Source organism: Gobio gobio (assembly GCF_949357685.1).
Source record: "Gobio gobio genome assembly, chromosome: 21".
NCBI lineage: Eukaryota > Metazoa > Chordata > Actinopteri > Cypriniformes > Gobionidae > Gobio > Gobio gobio.
This window is the reverse complement of record NC_137117.1, coordinates 40,762,060-40,776,651: the sequence shown is the minus strand read 5'-3', so window position 1 is coordinate 40,776,651 and position 14,592 is coordinate 40,762,060.

Sequence of the window (14,592 nt, the reverse complement as noted above, 5' to 3'; positions counted from 1 at the left end):
ATTTTTCACATAGGTTACACTATTCACTTTTATCACATTTTTCACATAGGTTACACTGTTCACTTTTACCACATTTTTCACATAGGTTACACTGTTCACTTTCATCACTTTTTTCACATAGGTTACACTGTTCACTTTTACCACATTTTTCACATAGGTTACACTGTTTACTTTCATCACTTTTTTCAATTAGGTTACACTGTTCATTTCCGTCACTTTTTTCACATTGGTTACACTGTTTACTTTTACCACATTATTCACATAGGTTACACTGTTCACTTTTACCACATTTTTCACATAGGTTACACTGTTCACGTTCATCACATTTTTCACATAGGTTACACTGTTCACTTTTACCACATTTTTCACATAGGTTACACTGTTCACTTTTACCACATTTTTCACATAGGTTACACTGTTCAGTTTAACCACATGTTTCACATTGGTTACACTGTTCAGTTTTACCACATTATTCACATTGGTTACACTGTTCAGTTTTACCACGTTTCACATTGGTTACACTGTTCACTTTTACCACTTTTTTCACATAGGTTACACTGTTCACTTTTACCACATTATTCACACTGTTCAGTTTTACCACATGTTTCACATTGGTTACACTGTTCACTTGTACCACATTTTTCACATAGGTTACACTGTTCAGTTTAACCACATGTTTCACATTGGTTACACTGTTCACTTTTACCACATTTTCACATTGGTTACACTGTTCACTTTTACCACATTTTTCACATAGGTTACACTGTTCACTTTTACCCCTTTTTTCACATAGGTTACATTTTCACATAGGTTACACTGTTCACTTTTACCACATTTTTCACATTGGTTACACTGTTCACATTTACCTCATTTTTCACATAGGTTACACTGTTCACTTTCATCACTTTTTTCACATAGGTTACACTGTTCACTTTTACCACATTTTTCACATAGGTTACACTGTTCACTTTTACCACATTTTTCACATTGGTTACACTGTTCACTTTTACCACATTTTTCACATAGGTTACACTGTTCACTTTTACCACATTTTTCACATAGGTTACTCTGTTCACTTTTACCACATTTTTCACATAGGTTACACTATTCACTTTTATCACATTTTTCACATTGGTTACACTGTTTACTGTTACAACATTTTTCACATAGGTTACTCTGTTCAATTTTACCACATTTTTCACATAGGTTACACTGTTCACTTTTACCACATTTTCCACATAGGTTACACTATTCACTTTTATCACATTTTTCACATAGGTTACACTGTTCACTTTTACCACATTTTTCACATAGGTTACACTGTTCACTTTTACCACATTATTCACATGGGTTACACTGTCCACTTTTATCACATTTTTCACATAGGTTACACTGTTCACTTTCATCACTTTTTTCACATAGGTTACACTGTTCACTTTTACCACATTTTCCACATAGGTTACACTGTTCACTTTTACCACATTTTTCACATAGGTTACACTGTTCACTTTTACCACATTTTTCACATAGGTTACACTGTTCACTTTCATCACTTTTTTCACATAGGTTACACTGTTCATTTCCGTCACTTTTTTCACATTGGTTACACTGTTTACTTTTACCACATTATTCACATAGGTTACACTGTTCACTTTTACCACATTTTTCACATAGGTTACACTGTTCACGTTCATCACATTATTCACATAGTTTACACACTGTTTACTTTCATCACTTTTTTCAATTAGGTTACACTGTTCATTTCCGTCACTTTTTTCACATTGGTTACACTGTTCAGTTTTACCACATGTTTCACATTGGTTACACTGTTCACTTTTACCACATTTTTCAATTAGGTTACACTGTTCATTTCCGTCACTTTTTTCACATTGGTTACACTGTTCAGTTTTACCACATTTTTCACATAGGTTACACTGTTCAGTTTAACCACATGTTTCACATTGGTTACACTGTTCACTTTTACCACATTTTCACATTGGTTACACTGTTCACTTTTACCACATTTTTCACATAGGTTACACTGTTCAGTTTTACCACGTTTCACATTGGTTACACTGTTCACTTTTACCACATTTTTCACATTGGTTACACTGTTTACTTTTACCACATTTTTCACATAGGTTACACTGTTCAGTTTTACCACATTTTTCACATTGGTTACACTGTTCACTTTCATCACTTTTTTCACATAGGTTACACTGTTCATTTCCATCACTTTTTTCACATTGGTTACACTGTAACCTATGTGAAAAATGTTGTAAACGTAAACAGTGTAACCTATGTGAATAATGTTACTAAAGTGAACAGGTTGACCTAAGTGAATAAAGTCATGAAAGTGAACAGTGTAACCTATGTGAAAAATGTTGTAAAAGTAAACACTGTTCACTTTTACCACATTTTTCACATAGGTTACACTGTTTACTTTTACAACGTTTTTCACATAGGTTACACTGTTCACTTTTACCACATTTTTCACATAGGTTACACTATTCACTTTTATCACATTTTTCACATTGGTTACACTGTTTACTGTTACAACATTTTTCACATAGGTTACTCTGTTCAATTTTACCACATTTTTCACATAGGTTACACTATTCACTTTTATCACATTTTTTACACAGTTACACTGTTCACTTTTACCACATTATTCACACTGTTCACTTTTACCACATTTTTCACATAGGTTACCTGTTTACTGTTACAACATTTTTCACATAGGTTACACTGTTTACTGTTACAAAATTTTTCACATTGGTTACACTGTTCACTTTTACCACATTTTTCACATTGGTTACACTGTTCACTTTTACCACATTTTTCACATAGGTTACACTGTTCACGTTCATCACATTATTCACATAGGTTACACTGTTTACTTTCATCACTTTTTTCAATTAGGTTACACTGTTCACTGTTACAACATTTTTCACATTGGTTACACTGTTCACTTTTACCACATTTTTCACATAGGTTACACTGTTCACGTTCATCACATTATTCACATAGGTTACACTGTTTACTTTCATCACTTTTTTCAATTAGGTTACACTGTTCATTTCCGTCACTTTTTTCACATTGGTTACACTGTTCAGTTTTACCACATGTTTCACATTGGTTACACTGTTCACTTTTACCACATTTTTCACATTGGTTACACTGTTCACTTTTACAACATTTTTCACATTGGTTACACTGTTCACTTTTACCACATTTTTCACATAGGTTACACTGTTCACGTTCATCACATTATTCACATAGGTTACACTGTTTACTTTCATCACTTTTTTCAATTAGGTTACACTGTTCACTGTTACAACATTTTTCACATTGGTTACACTGTTCACTTTTACCACATTTTTCACATAGGTTACACTGTTCACGTTCATCACTTTTTTCAATTAGGTTACACTGTTCATTTCCGTCACTTTTTTCACATTGGTTACACTGTTCAGTTTTACCACATTTTTCACATAGGTTACACTGTTCAGTTTAACCACATGTTTCACATTGGTTACACTGTTCACTTTTACCACATTTTTCACATAGGTTACACTGTTTACTTTTACAACGTTTTTCACATAGGTTACACTGTTCAGTTTTACCACATTTTTCACATTGGTTACACTGTTCACATTTACCTCATTTTTCACATAGGTTACACTGTTCACTTTCATCACTTTTTTCACATAGGTTACACTGTTCACTTTTACCACATTTTTCACATTGGTTACACTGTTCACTTTTACCACATTTTCCACATAGGTTACACTGTTCACTTTTACCACATTTTTCACATAGGTTACACTATTCACTTTTATCACATTTTTCACATTGGTTACACTGTTTACTGTTACAACATTTTTCACATAGGTTACTCTGTTCAATTTTACCACATTTTTCACATAGGTTACACTGTTCACTTTTACCACATTTTCCACATAGGTTACACTATTCACTTTTATCACATTTTTCACATAGGTTACACTGTTCACTTTTACCACATTTTTCACATAGGTTACACTATTCACTTTTATCACATTTTTCACATTGGTTACACTGTTTACTGTTACCACATTTTTCACATAGGTTACACTGTTCACTTTCATCACTTTTTTCACATAGGTTACACTGTTCACTTTTACCACATTTTCCACATAGGTTACACTGTTCACTTTTACCACATTTTTCACATAGGTTACACTGTTCACTTTTACCACATTTTTCACATAGGTTACACTGTTCACTTTCATCACTTTTTTCACATAGGTTACACTGTTCATTTCCGTCACTTTTTTCACATTGGTTACACTGTTCACTTTTACCACATTTTTCACATAGGTTACACTGTTCACGTTCATCACATTTTTCACATAGGTTACACTGTTCACTTTTACCACATTTTTCACATAGGTTACACTGTTCACTTTTACCACATGTTTCACATTGGTTACACTGTTCAGTTTTACCACATTATTCACATTGGTTACACTGTTCAGTTTTACCACGTTTCACATTGGTTACACTGTTCACTTTTACCACTTTTTTCACATAGGTTACACTGTTCACTTTTACCACATTTTTCACACAGTTACACTGTTCACTTTTACCACATTATTCACACTGTTCACTTTTACCACATTATTCACATAGGTTACACAGTTCACATTTACCACATTTTTCACATAGGTTACACTGTTCACTTTTATCACATTTTTCACATAGGTTACACTGTTTACTGTTACAACATTTTTCACATTGGTTACACTGTTCACTTTTACCACATTTTTCACATAGGTTACACTGTTTACTGTTACAACATTTTTCACATTGGTTACACTGTTCACTTTTACCACATTTTTCACATAGGTTACACTGTTCACGTTCATCACATTATTCACATAGTTTACACACTGTTTACTTTCATCACTTTTTTCAATTAGGTTACACTGTTCATTTCCGTCACTTTTTTCACATTGGTTACACTGTTCAGTTTTACCACATGTTTCACATTGGTTACACTGTTCACTTTTACCACATTTTTCACATAGGTTACACTGTTCAGTTTAACCACATGTTTCACATTGGTTACACTGTTCACTTTTACCACATTTTCACATTGGTTACACTGTTCACTTTTACAACATTTTTCACATAGGTTACACTGTTTACTGTTACAACATTTTTCACATTGGTTACACTGTTCACTTTTACCACATTTTTCACATAGGTTACACTGTTCACGTTCATCACATTATTCACATAGGTTACACTGTTTACTTTTACCACATTTTTCAATTAGGTTACACTGTTCATTTCCGTCACTTTTTTCACATTGGTTACACTGTTCAGTTTTACCACATTTTTCACATAGGTTACACTGTTCAGTTTAACCACATGTTTCACATTGGTTACACTGTTCACTTTTACCACATTTTCACATTGGTTACACTGTTCACTTTTACCACATTTTTCACATAGGTTACACTGTTCAGTTTTACCACGTTTCACATTGGTTACACTGTTCACTTTTACCACTTTTTTCACATAGGTTACCTGTTTACTGTTACAACATTTTTCACATAGGTTACACTGTTCACGTTCATCACATTATTCACATAGGTTACACTGTTTACTTTCATCACTTTTTTCAATTAGGTTACACTGTTCACTGTTACAACATTTTTCACATTGGTTACACTGTTCACTTTTACCACATTTTTCACATAGGTTACACTGTTCACGTTCATCACATTATTCACATAGGTTACACTGTTTACTTTCATCACTTTTTTCAATTAGGTTACACTGTTCATTTCCGTCACTTTTTTCACATTGGTTACACTGTTCAGTTTTACCACATGTTTCACATTGGTTACACTGTTCACTTTTACCACATTTTTCACATAGGTTACACTGTTCACGTTCATCACATTATTCACATAGGTTACACTGTTTACTTTCATCACTTTTTTCAATTAGGTTACACTGTTCACTGTTACAACATTTTTCACATTGGTTACACTGTTCACTTTTACCACATTTTTCACATAGGTTACACTGTTCACGTTCATCACATTATTCACATAGGTTACACTGTTTACTTTCATCACTTTTTTCAATTAGGTTACACTGTTCATTTCCGTCACTTTTTTCACATTGGTTACACTGTTCACTTTCGTCACTTTTTTCACATTGGTTACACTGTTTAGTTTTACCACATTTTTCACACTGGTTACACTGATGAAAGTGAACAGTGTAACCAATGTGAAAAATGTGGTAAAAGTGAACAGTGTAACCAGTGTGAAAAAAGTGATGAAAGGGAACACTTTTTTCCCAATATGAAAAAAGTGACGAAAATGAACAGTGTAACCTATGTGATGAACGTGAACAGTGTAACCTATGTGAAAAATGTGGTAAAAGTGAACAGTGTAACCTATGTGAAAAATGTGGAAAAAGTGAACAGGTTGACCTAAGTGAATAAAGTCATGAAAGTGAACAGTGTAACCAATGTGAAAAATGTGGTAAAAGTAAACAGTGTAACCAACAGTGATGGGAATAACAGCGTTACAGATAAACAGCGTTACTAACGGAATTATTTTTTTCAGTAACGAGTAATCAAACAAATTACTGTCTCTCTCGTTACAACGCCGTTATCGTTACTGAGGGGAAAAAATGCGGCGTTATTCACTTTACTATAATTGAGCTCACTGAAGCGCTTTTCATCCGAACAGGCTCTCTGTCAGTCGGACCTGCAACGTGTGTGTGTGTGTGTGTGTGCGCGCACCAGCCATGCGTGTTGGGGATGGGTGCGGTGGTACACATAACTGATGATGATTGGTGGGTGGGAGACAAGGTTGAAGTTGATAGGTTGAGTTCACACCTATTTTTTTCACGGTCTATGGTAGGGCTGTCAAAATTGCTCAAAAATGACGTTCGAATATTCGAACTCTCTAAAAAAAGCACGAATATTCGAACTATTCGAACATCTGGTTGCGCATTTTATCAATGACGCGCATTACGTCAATAACAGGACAAATGAATACAAAGAGACATAACTACTTATATAGGTAGTCTATTTAAGTTTAAACATATTTGACAACGTATTACCTACACAAAAACAAGTAAATCAACTAATGGCTAAAGACCGCAGGCCTCATCTCTCTCGCCCTCACCCTCTCTGCGCATAACGGTTTAAATGATCACGCACACATTTTGAGGCTGATCAAGAGTTTTGTGCAAGCAATTTAAGGTCGCGACTCTTGTCCCAAATATAGCAGGCTTCATTCAGTGATTGAAAGCCTGCCCCATCCATGACAGCCTGCCCCATCCATGACACTGATCGCTCTCATGTCCTTACAAATTAACTAAATTAATTTCTCCGTTATGGCCTCTTGTCGTGTTGCAGACAGAGAGCTTGTGGCGGCGATGCAAAGTAAGGCTGGTCCAGTTTGCACATACAAATTAGTTGCTTATATTTACAAAACGAGCCTACAAAAGCATAAAAAAGCCCGTTTAATAAAGAAAAGTTCACGAAACTAAGTGAAAACTCACTAAAGTGTTTAGTGAAATTAGGAAACATTTAGATATCATAAATTGAGTTGTATAAGTTAACGTTACATTTCTACATACATTTTGTCCTCATGTCACAAGTTATATCAAGGTTTATTTTGATCTGTTTTACATGATTCTTCTGTAGTGTGGTTTTCGGTGAATTGTGCTAAAATGAATATCGTCACCTGTGTACATCATAGACCGTAAAAAAATATGGACGACGCGACTTCATTGACTTCCGCTGACCAAAGTTGAAGCTTTCATAGGCCCGCTCACGGCGCTGACATCTTGGGACCGAGTCTGCGCAGTAGAGAACAGGAAGTAGAGGCGCGATTATCAAAAGCCCGCCCACACTCTCGCAGCTGCAGAACAATTCATTATGTTGGTGTGAAACAGTTATGGAAGTGTAGAAATTAAAGCTAAAGCTCCAATCTCCTCCCAAAAATCCAGAAAAAAGTCCGTTAGTGCCTCAGTGACAAGTTCATTCAGAGAAGCCGTCAATCTCAGCTGTCAATCATGACGTCACACCCCTCGTTTTTATAGCATCAAATAACTCACTAAAACTAAACTTATTTAAAAAACGAACACTTGAAATGAAATTATTGTAATAAAAACTGTAATAAAAAAAAAAAATGACAGAAACCATCTTTAGGAAACAATTATTTGAAGTGTAATTACATTGTTTAGTGTGTCTCGCGCCCATTCTAATACATGGAGAGGCGGGGTTTAGGAGCTATACTGGGACCGGCCACCGGGGGGCGATCGAGGCGCGAAAGCTTCAATTTCTGACTGAAGCACTACAGGCTTGGTGTACATTAGCCCACTTCTTCTCGACGCTTTTCCTGATAGTTTATAGAACAATTACTCCGAGTCGCCATCTGTCGTTTCAAAGAAAAGCACAACGGCGAGCGCGTCAAATATAAACACCTCGTCCGTTTGGGGAGGAGCGCGCGCAGTCAGCGGGGGCTCGCGCTCTGGAGACGGGCCAAAGTACACAAGGCTTCAGGCGCGCTAGCACGCCCACTCGCAAAGCAGACAGCCACGCCTCTACTACCGCGGGCGTTTTTTCCCCCACATTTTTTTTATTTATTCGAATATTAATTTTCAACTTCGAAATTCGTTTTTTAAAAACTATTCGAATATATATTCGAATTTAGAATATTCGTTGACAGCCCTAGTCTATGGTTCACACACACACGCACATTCAGTGATGGTCCAAAGACTTGAAAGGTAGCTTTCGCAAATTGGAAGTATAAGCGCTTTTTCCTCGTTGAGGTGAAAGGTAAGAATTAGTGCTGTCAAACGATTAAAATATTTAATCGCGATTAATCCCATTAATGCCATAGTTAACTCACAATTAATCACAATTAATCGCACATTTTTATTTATTCTAAATGTCCCTTGATTTCTTTTTGTCCCATTATTTTTTTCTTATTTTAATGCTCTTATCAACATAGAAAAGTGGATCGGCTTGCTTTGTTCAAATGTTTGTTTTATTGAAAACAACATTGGCATACTGTAGTGTTCGATTTCACACCAACATTCTCACTTGAAGCAGTCATTCACACTTGGAGCAAATAATCGCTCACACAATGTAACACTGTCCATCAATAAAAGGGTGAAAAAAAATACTTTGTTGCACAAACAGCCCCTTCAACAGCCCTTTCTAAGGGATCAAAACAGGGTGATACAAAATAAAATTACAAAGTGCACATGCAAGGTAAACTAGGACTCCGCCTATAGTGCAGTTAAACCAGGGGTCGCCAACTAGCGGACTCCGGTCCAAATCCGGACCGCGAAGCCTTTTGACGTAGGCTAATGAAACAGTTAACATTGCAATGCTCACTGTTGCGTTCAGACCCAGACGCGCGGTCAAGCATGCAGGCACACCGGACGCGAATGACGCGACATGCACGCCGCTTAATTCGCGCCGCAGAATGTCTATTTGCGTCTTTGCATTGACTTAAATCACTCGCGCAAAACGCTTCATTCGCGTCCGGTGTGAATGCACCATCAGAGCAGAAAGCAGCGCTCAAGACAAGCACTTTTAGATGAAGACCCCTGAGTTAAACCATGGCATAATACGTTTCTCATTTCGGCGTCTCACGCTTGCCATCCACGTCTACTCTTTTAATGGCCCAAACAAGTGTGGGCAGCCGCAGCGTGCCTGATTCCGGTCTAGCTACATCCGGAGTGGTGTTGTAGTTTTTCTAACGTTACTAGTTGCTGCAACAGCATGTGAAAAAACTACAAAGTTTGTTAGACCAAAAAGAACGTTAATCTCGCGATAAAAAAATTGACGCCGTTAAAATAGGTTTGCGTTAACGTCGTTAATAACGCGTTTAACTGACAGCACTAGTAAGAATATTTATGTAACGTGCAACTTATGCCCAGGAAGAAAGAGTCTCTCCACGCCGGTGGCAAGTGATTCTGAAGCGCCTCACATCATCATATGTCACAAAATTAGAGGCTAAAAACCCAGGTGATAACATGAGCTCCACTACCAAAGGAAAGTATAGTACTGATAATATTTACACTATAGTAGGCCTTCTGATAATATTTACAATAATGCATTGAATTTGATAGGTGTCTCTCACATTGTCCCACAGCAACATTACAATAGTGCACATTAATGTACAATGTTTTATAATAATAATTTATTCTATTTAGTGTCCAATTCATTCTTTAACATATCTAATATTGGGGGCAAGTTATTTGACATATTTGAACATTTGGAAAAGAAAAAAAAAGTAACGCAGTAATTACTTTCCCTGGTAATTAGTTACTTTTATAATGATGTTACTCAGTTACTAACTCAGTTACTATTTGTAAGAAGTAACTAGTAACTATAACTAATTACTTTTTTAAAGTAACGTGCCCAACACTGGTAACCAATGTGAAAAAAGTGATAAAAAGTGAACCGTGTAACCTAAGTGAATAATGTGGTAAAAGTGAACCGTGTAACCTAAGTGAATAATGTGGTGAAAGTGAACAGTTTAACATCAGTGAAAAATGTGGTAAAAGTGAACAGTGTAACCTAAGTGACAAATGTGGTGAAAGTGGACAGTTTAACATCAGTGAATAATGTGGTAAAAGTGAAAATGTGGTAAAAGTGAACAGTGTAACATAAGTGACAAATGTGGTTTGCTGGCCAATTAAGAACAGGTGCTTAAACCAGGTACTGGTTGCTTTGGCACTGTGTGCAGGTGCCAAGTCCTGTTGGAAAAGGAAATCTGCATCTCCATAAAGTTGGTCAGCAGCAGGAAGCATTAAGTGCTCTAAAGCTTCCTGGTATACGGCTGCGTTGACCTTGGACCTCAGAAAACACAGTGGACCAACACCAGCAGATGACATGGCACCCCAAACCATCACTGACTGTGGAAACTTTACACTGGACCTCAAGCAGCGTGGATTGAGTGCCTCTCCTCTCTTCCTCCAGACTCTGGGACCCTGATTTCAAAAGGAAATGCAATATTGACTTTCTTCAGAGAACATAACTTTGGACCACTCAGAGGCAGTCCAGTCCTTTTTGTTTTTAGCCCAGGCGAGACGCTTCTGATGCTGTCTGTTGTTCAAGAGTGCGACAGCTGAAACCCATGTCTTGCATACGTCTGTGTGTAGTGGTTCTTGAAGCACTGACTCCAGCTGCAGTCCACTCTTTGTGAATCTCCCCCACATTTTTGAATGGGTTTTGTTTCACAATCCTCTCCAGGGTGCGGTTATCCCTATTGCTTGTACACTTTTTTCTTCCTTCTCTTCGCCTGTCTATTAATGTGCTTGGACACAGAGCTCTGTGAACAGCCAGCCTCTTTTGCAATGACCTTTTGTGTCTTGCCCTCCTTGTGCAAGGGGTCAATGGTCGTCGTTTCGACAACTGTCAAGTCAGCAGTCTTCCCCATGATTGTGTAACCTACAGAACTAGACTGAGAGACCATTTAAAGGCCTTTACAGGTGTTTTGAGTTAATCAGCTGATTAGAGTGTGGCACCAGGTGTCTTCAATATTGAACCTTCACACAATATTTAATTTTCTGAGATACTGAATTTGGGATTTTCCTTAATTGATCATCTGGATCCACCCAGTGACTGCTGTGAAGAGAACAGCTGACAACTAGGGAAAGACCTAGTGACCGCTTGGAAAGACAGCTGGCAGGAGGGAAAGACCCCACCGGGCCTGCCTCAGGCTAGCTCCCTGTTGCAGGAGGGACCTGGCACTACTAGTGTACAAGTCCCACCCATCTCTGGCTACGAAAAGTACAAAGAAGAAAATACCCCCAGAGTCAGCGAGAGCGGGGGAGGATGATGACTCACTAACAGACTACACGGCTACTGACCCAGGAACAACACAGACGACGAGAATGATGATCAACAACATACCTGAGATGTCAACATATACTCCAGGACTTACGCTCCAGAGTTGCAGATGTGGCTGGACTAAAGTAACATCCTATGCAGGTCTGAGAAGACACCAAGGCTTGAAGAAGTGCTTGGTGGTTGAGCAACAGGGAACTCGCATTGACCACTACTTCTTACGAAGCAGGTCAAGTAAGTCAAGTGAAGTTCAGCAGCAGGACCACAACCAAAGTCTGCAGAACATCAATCCCCCTGTTCGAGAGGAAGAGGATGAGCCAAGCATAGCAGTGCCTCATAAGCCCAACCTGCCACAGCCTGCAACCGAGAACAAGATCCAAGGGCGAAAACCACAAGTTAAGTGGCCAAAATCCTGTGAGAAAAAGGAGTGGGAGACGATTGACGCAGACATCAGCAAACTGCTGGGACAACTGAAAGGAACTGCAGTAAAGAAGTTGGAGAGAGTGGGAGACCTGATTTACAGCTATGGCGCAGAGCACTTTGGTATGGCAGAAAAGAGGAAGAAAACATCATGCTCCCCGAAGAAGTCCAGGAGGCAGCAGGAAGTCAAACGGTTAGTGAAGGAAAGAAGGCAGCTGAAAAAACAGTGGAGAAAAGCTCCAGAGGAGGAGAAGGAGGGAATTAACCTTCTGCAGGCACAAATTAAGAACCGACTGTCAACCTTGAGGAGAGCAGAGAATCTGAGAAAGAAGCGTAAAATGAGGGAGAAAACAAGATCCAACTTCTTCAAAGACCCCTTCAAGTTTGCAAAAAGCGTTTTCACAAAGGACAAAAGTGGCAGACTTGTAATATCAAAGAAAGATCTTGAAGCGTACCTCCAGAAAAACCACACTGACAGCCAGCTGTGCGGACCGACAACTCTTCCACCCGATATGCCACCGATACAGTCCCCGGAACATCAGTTGGACACCAGCCTCCCCCAAGTGGAGCGAAGTGGAGAGGAGTGTACGACGGGCAAGAGCTGCATCCTCTCCTGGGCCCAATGGAGTCCCATACCGACTATATAAGAACACACCAGAGGTATTACGCTTTCTATGGATGCTGATGAGGGTGGTGTGGCAGAAGCAAGCAATTCCAACTGCATGGCAGAGGGCAGGAGGCATCCTAATCCCCAAGGAGAAGGACTCTGTGGACATCAGCCAGTTTCGCCAAATCAGCCTCCTGAACGTAGAAGGTAAAATCTTTTTCAGTATAGTGGCCCACAGGCTGGCGGTCTACCTGGAAAAGAACCACTACATTGATACCTCGGTGCAGAAAGCAGGGATTCCAGGCTTCTCTGGGTGTTTGGAACACACCAGCATGATTTGGAATCAAATCCAAGCCGTCAAAAAGAATGGAAGAGATCTCCATATAGTGTTCCTGGACCTCGCAAATGCCTTTGGGTCAGTTCCACACAATCTCCTCTGGATGGCTTTTGACTATTTCAGCGTCCCAGAACCAATCACCTGCCTCGTCAAATCCTATTTTCAAGACCTACAGCTATGCCTGACAACTGACGGGTATACCACAGCGTGGCAACGACTAGAAATAGGAATAATGGCAGGATGTACCATCTCACCTCTAGCTTTCACAATGGCTATGGAGGTCATCATCCGGGCCTCTCGATGGGTAGTGGGAGGGCAGAGGCTCAAACCTGGTCTTCATCTTCCTCCCATCAGGGCCTTCATGGATGATATGACCATCCTCACCACAACCAAAGCGTGTGCCAGGCGGCTGCTGAACAAGCTGCAAGAGAACATCCAGTGGGCCCGGATGGAAATAAAGCCGAGCAAGTCCAGGAGCATTTCAGTCGTCAAAGGGAAGCTGACGGAACAACGATTCTACGTGGGTGGGGAGTCTATACCAACAGTGTCAGAGAAGCCAGTCAAGAGTCTTGGACGTTGGTACCATGCCACTCTCAAGGACAAAGAGCAAGTAGACCAGCTCAGGCAGGACACCATATGTGGCCTTGAGAGTATCCATAAGACCATGCTCCCTGGCAGGCTGAAGCTGTGGTGCCTTCAGTTTGGGCTATTACCCAGGCTGATGTGGCCTCTTACCATCTATGAGGTCCCAAACTCAAAGGTAGAGAAACTGGAGAGGTTGGTCAGCTCATTTGCCAGGAAGTGGTTGGGACTCCCCAAATGTTTTAGCAGCATTGGACTGTACGGGAGAGGCATTCTGGAGCTTCCTGTTTCCAGCCTTACAGAGGAGTTTAAGTGCTCTAAAGTTAGACTGGAAATGACACTAACAGAGTCCCGTGACCCATGCGTTGCCCAAGTAGCTCCTACCCTGGAGACCGGAAGGAAATGGACCCCAGCTGAAGCTACACAGCAGGCAAAGTCAGACCTCAGACACAGAGACATCATCGGCCTTGTACAGCAGGGGAGAGGAGGTCTCGGCCTTGGGGAGAGCAGACCATCATGGCATAGGGCAGCCCCAGCTCAGCGCCGACAGCTGGTCGTCGAGGAGGTGCGTCAGCACGAGCGGGCAACAAGGTATGCAAAGGCTGTCTCACAAGCCAAGCAAGGACAGTGGGTGAGATGGGAGGGAGTTGAGAGGAGAAAGTTTTCTTGGAGGGAGCTGATGGGCATGGAAGCATTTCACATCAGCTTCATTTTACGTGCCACGTATGACGTCCTACCTTCCCCCTCTAACCTCAACCAATG